This window comes from Tupaia chinensis, unplaced genomic scaffold, assembly GCF_000334495.1.
Source record: "Tupaia chinensis unplaced genomic scaffold, TupChi_1.0 Scaffold000217_1, whole genome shotgun sequence".
NCBI classification, from domain to species: Eukaryota; Metazoa; Chordata; class Mammalia; order Scandentia; family Tupaiidae; genus Tupaia; species Tupaia belangeri.
In genome coordinates this window covers 3721687-3728981 of record NW_006159692.1, presented here as the reverse complement: position 1 = coordinate 3728981, position 7295 = coordinate 3721687, and positions in this window count along the sequence as shown.

Genomic DNA, 7295 nt, shown 5'->3' with positions numbered 1-7295 from the left:
TTTTTCATATCATTTTATTTAAAAATTAGAATATGAGGCATTACTCTCATAGGTCATTATTATTGGCATCATTTAAAAAATTTGTTTCTTTAAATTTGCTAGAGGGCACGTGTACTCACTGCAGAGAGACAAGAAAGACAGGGGACGCGTGAAAGCATTGCCATGAGGGATGACCACACTACCATCTTCTTCATTTCTCCCTCCTTTCAGAATTTTGGGCATACACATACATGCCTGGCTTGTTTTTCAAGCTGCCAGCTCCAGGACTCCAACCACGCACTTGGCCATGTTTGATCCTGCCGCCTTAACCACCAGGCTGCGGACTGGCCCTGTTACTGGCATCTTTTTAAAGTGTCTTCCACTACTTTTTCTACTTAATGGCATGAATGTTATAATGCTACTTTGCATGGGTCTTTTCACCCAATACTGCAGTGCGAGCATTTCTCTGTGGCCGCCAGAATCATTACAGCGTAAGGACCGCAGAGTGTCCCGCGGTGGGGAATTAGAGTACTGAGGTGGCCGGAGTCCCTCACTGTCGGTGCTAACGTGAGCCAGCAGAACCCTCACTTCTGCTTTCTACCGACCGTGTGGGGGTCACAAATCATGAGCGAGAGGTGACCCATGAAAGAGGTGTCTTGCACACCATGCGCTGTGCGATTGGGCAGGAGTACCATGAGCAGACACCAGTGTGGACATGGTGCCTGCTCATGACATCAATTCTGTGACCCAAGGGACTTGGTCACATGACTGACATTCCAGGAAGAATGCTGTTCGTTTCTTCCCTCGGCTGGATGGTCCTTCCTCCTGATCGGTGCTTGTGAATTTACCCTTTAACTCCAAGGTGTCTAGAATCCCATTCCTTCACCCTGGAGTCTATGAAGACACTTTGCTGTTGCTCCACGTTACAGGCTGAGTTGTGTCTCCTATGCCTCAGCGTCTACATCGAAGCCCTAACCCTCATCCCCTTGAAATGTGACTGTATTTGGAGACAGGGCTTTAAAGAGAGACTGTGTCATTACAAGAAGAGTAGACTAGGATGGCAGAGAAGGACAGCCATGTGAGGACCCAGTGAGAAAGTGACCATCCTCAAGCCAAGGAAAGAGACCAGGGAAGAAACAGACCTGCTGACCCCTTGGCCTTGGGCTTCTAGGCTTTGGGATTGAAAAAAAGTAAGTCGGTTGTTGATGCCAGTGACTACGTGATTTGCTGTGTCCTAGCAAAGTGACACTGCCCAGTTACTGGCATCTTCTATTTATTTATTTTTTTTTGAGAGGTTTTTGCTATAAGGTGTGTGTGCTCACCAGAAAGACAGAGACAGAAAGCGAGAACTCCCCTGCAGGGGGGATGGTCACGCCGCAATTCCTGCTCCTTCATTCTCCTCTCGGGATCTTGGGCACACACACACGCACCTGGCATGAGTTTAAGCCACCGGGTCTGGGGCTTGAACTGCGATCGACTACATGGGAGTCCAGCGACATAGCCATTACACCAACTGCTGGTCCTGGCATCTTCTTAAAGTGTCCTCTCATGGAAGAGAGGACTAATGGGTCAGAAAGAGGCGCTGGGGGCAGCAGAGTGGTCTTAGTGCCTGTCCATTCTTCCTGTCATACCTGTTCCTTGTCACTAGTAGCCTTATGACATTGGGCAGTTAACTTAATAAGTTGTTTAAACTTGAAACTGTTTTCTTTTCTATAGCTTGGGGATGCTAGTATCTTCCTTGCCTACCTCCCAAGATTGGGGCGTCCCATGAGAAAATGTCTATAAAAGAGCTGTACAATCGACAAAGCCTGAGAACAAGAAGGACGTTCTTAGTGAAGGGGTTCACCCAGTGGGGGCGAGCACCGCAGCTGTGGCCTTCCTGGGCCTGCAGGAGCAGGCAGGGAAGGGACGCTCTTGGCCGAAGGGAGTATGTCGGTAGATTCTGGCAAAGGGCGTTGGCAAAAGAACAGAGTTTTCTACCATTTTGGACTCACCTCTCTCAGGAATGACTTAATGGGGCTGGAAAAATCTGGGGGAGAACTAAGTGGTGAAGAGAAAGGAGCAAGTTCTGGGAGAGTTCTCTGCATGGGAGAGACGAGCACTCGTCCCCATAGAAACATGGATGAGAGTTCATAAGAAGTGTTTTTTTTGTTTGTTTGTTTGTTTTGGAGAGGTTTTTGCTATAGGAAGCGTGTGCTCGCCAGAAAGAGAGAGACAGAGAGTTAGAAATCCCCTCCCGGGGGGACTGCCACATTGCAATCCCTTCTCCATTCTTTTCTCGGTATCTTGGGCATGCATGCTTATGTGCCTGGCGTGAGTTTTAGCCACTGGGTCCAGGACTCAAACAGTGATTGACTACATGGGAGTCCAGTGACATGGCCATTATGCCAACTGCTGGTCACCATAAGAAGTGTTATTTAAGTCAGCAATGGTGAAACAGAGTGAAGTGTAATAGGTGGAGTTTGAGAAGGATTTCAATGTTCATAGAGGGCAACATTAAAATGAATTATTGAGTGGCTCTGGGGACATTTAGGGTAAATCACCACTGTGAAAGTCACTGACAGGAAGGACTCCTGAGCTTTTTCAAAATAACCTTTGTTACCTCTCATGACACTAAAACTGCACAGATAATTGAGACAGGAGTTAGACCCACTTACAGGTAGATAGGACAAGGGCCCTGAAAGGAAGTCATTGTTTTTTCTTTTCAATACAGTCTGTAATTTTCTGGCATGGTCTGGTAAAACATACACCCTTTTTACATGTCTTTTAAGAATTTATGACTCCTTACTAATAAGGCAGGAGACAGGGGTACTGAGCACACAGACAGGATGAGGCCAAGATGGATGCACAGTGGCTAAGTTTTCACAGTCAGAAGCTGGCTGCATTGGGACTCAAAGCAACTGTAGCTAAGGGTAACAGTTTCTGTTTAGTATCTGTATTCTAACAACAAGTACAGAATGCTATGGTCTGCTAACCCTACAAAGAACTGGGCAATAAATCACTCAGACTACCATGTAACTATTAAAGCCCACTTTTTTACCAGAAAGTCAGCCCATTGCTTGGATGCTGGGTAAAAAACCTCTGCTTCCAGCTCTTCTTTGGCTCTTCTTTCCCCTCCACCCCACATACTTGGGAGAAATTGGGGTTTACACAGAGGTGCCACTCTGTTCTTCCTTCCCTCTTCTAATAAACTCCTGCTTTACTCCCCTCCCTGTGTCCGCATCTCTAATTCTTTGTGTCAGATAAGAACCAGCATGGGTGTTGGGTCTGATCACCCAGCACTCCTGTGTCAGTCTGATACCTAGGTTCTTTCTATTTTTTTTAATTGCCAGAGGGCATGTGTGCTCACCAGAGAGAGACAGGGAGAGGGAGAGAGGGAGAAAAGAGAAAGAAAGAAAAAGAGAGAGGGAGAAAGCACCTCCTTATGGGGCATGGTGATACCATAATCCCTTTTCCTCTATTTCTCCAACTTACTGGGTACACACACATGTGCCCAATATGTGTTTTGGGCTGCTGGGTCCAAGATTTGAACTGCTCAGTCAGCCACATGGGATCTGGCTCCTTAACCACGAGGCTAAGGGGCTAGCCTCCCCCACCCCAGTCTCAAATTCTCTTCATTAGACAACTGAGTGGAGAAGCATATGAAAAACTTTCTTTGTTGAACCAGAAGATGAAGGAGAAGTTAGGGCAGCTGGCTCCCACATGGTCGACTGCGGTTCAAGTCCTGGACCCGGTGGCTTGAAAGACAGAATGGAGGAAAGGGGATTGTGGTGTGACCATCCCTCCTGGGGGGGGGGTGGTGCTTCTCACTCTTCCTCTCTCTGTTTCTGTCTGTCTCCAGCAAGTGTATGAACTTTAAAGCAAATAAACAAAAACCTGTCTTGGTCTTGCTTACGGGACTTTTTTGCACACTCAGTGTGTCTGAAATTCTTAGTGCAATGTCTGTAATTTCTGCTGTATGGAGAGCTCTGTAAGGACAGAGACCTGTCTTAGTCGCAGCTGTCCCAGGTCCAGCACAGCTCCTGGTATGCACGGGACTCAGTCAGTGTTATAAATTGTGTGCTGCGTCCCCGAGAGTGGTTGATGGGGTCCTTCCTGCCCAGAGGAGCTGCCCCTTGAGGACCCTGGCTTGGGCCAATACAGGTGTTGTAGACTCTCCTCGAGATACTGAGGCCCACATCTGGGCTCTGTGAGGTTGGCATTGACCCATCCACGCTGCGGTCTGCCTCCACTCCATGTCTGACTCTCATTGTTATGCAAATTTCTGCCTCCTGCCTTGTTTGTGGTTTTGAAGCCTCTGTTTCCTGAGTCCCATGTCTGGTGTCTGCTCAGACGCTGTAACAAAGCACTGTAGAGGGGCCAGCAGTTAGTGTAATGGCTAAGTCGCTGGACTCCCAAGTAGTCGACCGCGGTTCGCGTCCCAGCCCCGGTGGCTTAAAACTCACACCGGGCGCGTGTGCGTGCGTGCCCAAGATCCCGAGAGGAGAATGGGGGAGAAGGGATTGCGGTGTGGCCATCCCCCTGGGGGGTGATTTCTTGCTTTCTGTCTCTATGTCTCTGTCTGTCTGGCGAGCGCATGCGCCCTATAGTGAAAACCTCTCCAAAAAAAACACAAAAAAACAAAAAAAAAACAAACAAAAAAAGCACTGTAGACTGGGAAGCTCAAAGAATAGAAATGTACTTTCTCACAATTCTGGAGGCTGGAAGTCTGAGATGAGGGTGCCAGCACGGAGAAGTTCTGGTGAGAGCCCTTACCTGGCTCCTCCAGCCCTCATATCCTTTCTTCTGCTTTTTCTTTCCTTTCTTTCTTTCTCTCTTTCTTTCTTTCTTTCTTTCTTTCTTTCTTTCTTCTTTCTTTTTTTCTGAGAGGTTTTTGCCTCCTTAGTGTGTGTGTGCTTGCCAGAGAGAGAGAGAGAGAGAGGGAATGAGAGGGTCCTGGGGGGATGGCCATGCCTCAGTACCTGCTCCTCCATTTTCCTCCCAGGATCTTGGGCATGCACACACATCCACCCAGCCTGAGTTTGAAGCTACCGGGTCTGGGACTCAAACCACTGTTGGCCATGTGGGAGTCCAGCAATAGAACTGCTATGCCATCTGCTAGCCTCATATTCTTTCTTCTTTATGGGGATATGGACCATCTTGGACACATCACCTTCACAGTATGTCCTGTGTGTAGTTTGGAGCGGGCCTAGGCCAAATTCCCGGTGTGCATGTTCTCCCCCAGGTGCTCCACGAGCCGTGGTTCTGGAACATCAGGCTGTGGACTGCGCCGTTACTAAGGTACCCACACTTCCTCACTGTGGTGCTGGGCCAGCCCAGGACCGGGCACACCTGGGGCATCTGGGGTGTCAAAGGCCCCTGTCCCAGGCTGGACACACACATTTTCAGTGCTCTTGCTACTTATCACCACGGTTATGACTGGAAAGGTTCTATATTTCTGCCGGCAGAATATGAGATCAATTTTCTTACTAAATACCTCATCAGGACAGATGTTATTAAAAAATACAACTTTTGAAAAATATTTCATTATTATTATGCTTTACACTCCCCCATGGCACCTCAACATGCTGTGGTCCTCCAATTCTCCATCCCCTTGGATCCCAGGAACGTGTGCCCTGCTTGGTTTTGAAGCTGACAAGGCCAGAACTTGAACTCTGGTTGGCCATGTGGAATCTGGCTTCCTCTGTGCAGTGCTTAATTGCTGCTCTCTGGGGCTGGCCCTCAATGATTTTTATTTAGATATTTGTGGTTGAGTAAATGATGCAATAATTTGGCTTCCTGAAGTGCTCAATGGTGCGTGAAACAAAAATTTCACTGACAAAAACTATTTAGAGAATGAGGTCTGGGTTGGAGTTGCAGCTCACGTTCTTCTTCAAGCACTTTTCTTCTCCAAGCACTCTCTTCTAGATTTCCTGACCAAGCCATACCTCACTTCCCTCTGTTTACGTGAGTCCCAAGATCACCAACTTTGCTACTTATTTCACCTTTGCATCTTTGTTTCAGACCCTTAGTTCTCTGAATGTTTCCATCTTTCCTAAATCCCAGTGAGGAATACTCTCTTGATCATGTTTTCAGCTCTCAGGTCTGGTTATACACTCATGGGCTATCTTGGGTAATGTTTTCCCAGACTTAACCAGTGGCCTGGACCCATCCCACCCATGTTTGGTCCTGTGGTGCTCACTTGCTGTGTCCTGAACTCATGCATAACACATAAACAGCCAAAGATGGAAAAGGAAGTTGGGCTTCCTGGCTTCTTAGAGCAGAGCTCTCTATTAGCACCTGCATGTCCTCACTTCTTCCAGTAGGAGGTGCTGATGCCCTCTTTTTGTAGCCTTAGCTTATCTCTTAGTTGAGTGTGGAATTAATATTCCCGCCATATACTGTGAAGTACTTGTACTAGGCACCCGAGTGTACACTGAGGCAAAAAACTCACTGACTAGCTTTCCAACTGCCTGTTGACAATGCAGTCCAAAATGGAGGATGGGGGTTATTTATTATTAAGAACATGTAAGTTAAATGGCTACACAGTGGCATGAGGATGGAGACCAGGGCCACTGACTAACAATCAGCACGCTCTTATTTATTTTTTTGAAAAATAGTGACTAACAGTAGTCAGTTGTAGTGATTTTATGCAGATGGTTTTGCTAACACAAGAATTGCTTTAGCCTGTAGAGCTGTATTAGGAATTTCACACTTTTAGGTTTTAATTTGATCTTAAGTTCTCTGGAGTTGGCGGTAAGACTGGGCAGAAGTAATGCAAAGATTCTGAGGAACAAATGCATGATGGGAGTGGAGAAACTGCCTAGACTTGGTGAGTAGGCCAGACCGTGTACCTAAGTGTTAATTAAAATGAACAGATCAGATGAGAAATGCTAGAAAAACAGGAAGATGTCAGAAAGATTAAGCTTTCCAATTTTTTTGTGCTCACAACTATTACCTGGAATATGATAAAAACACAAATCTAGGGCCATCCCTGTAGCTCAATATTTAAGCACAATGCATAGGGAATCAGATCCCACATGGTTGACTGTGGTTTGAATCCCGTTCTCTGCAGCTTGAAAACCATACATGGTGTATGTGTGTGTGTGTAAGCCCCACATCCTGACAGGCTGGAGAAATGAAAACTTCTCTCTCTGTGAATACATGTTCTCTCTGACTAAAAACAAACAGACAAATAAACATCAACTAAACAAAAAACTCCATAAATATATTAAACAGTAAACTGTTCTCTATGGTGCTAAAGAAAATGTTGTTAGAAGGAATGACGGGGGGGGGGCCGGAAGGTTTTTTTTTTTTTTTTTTTTTTGGGGGGGTTT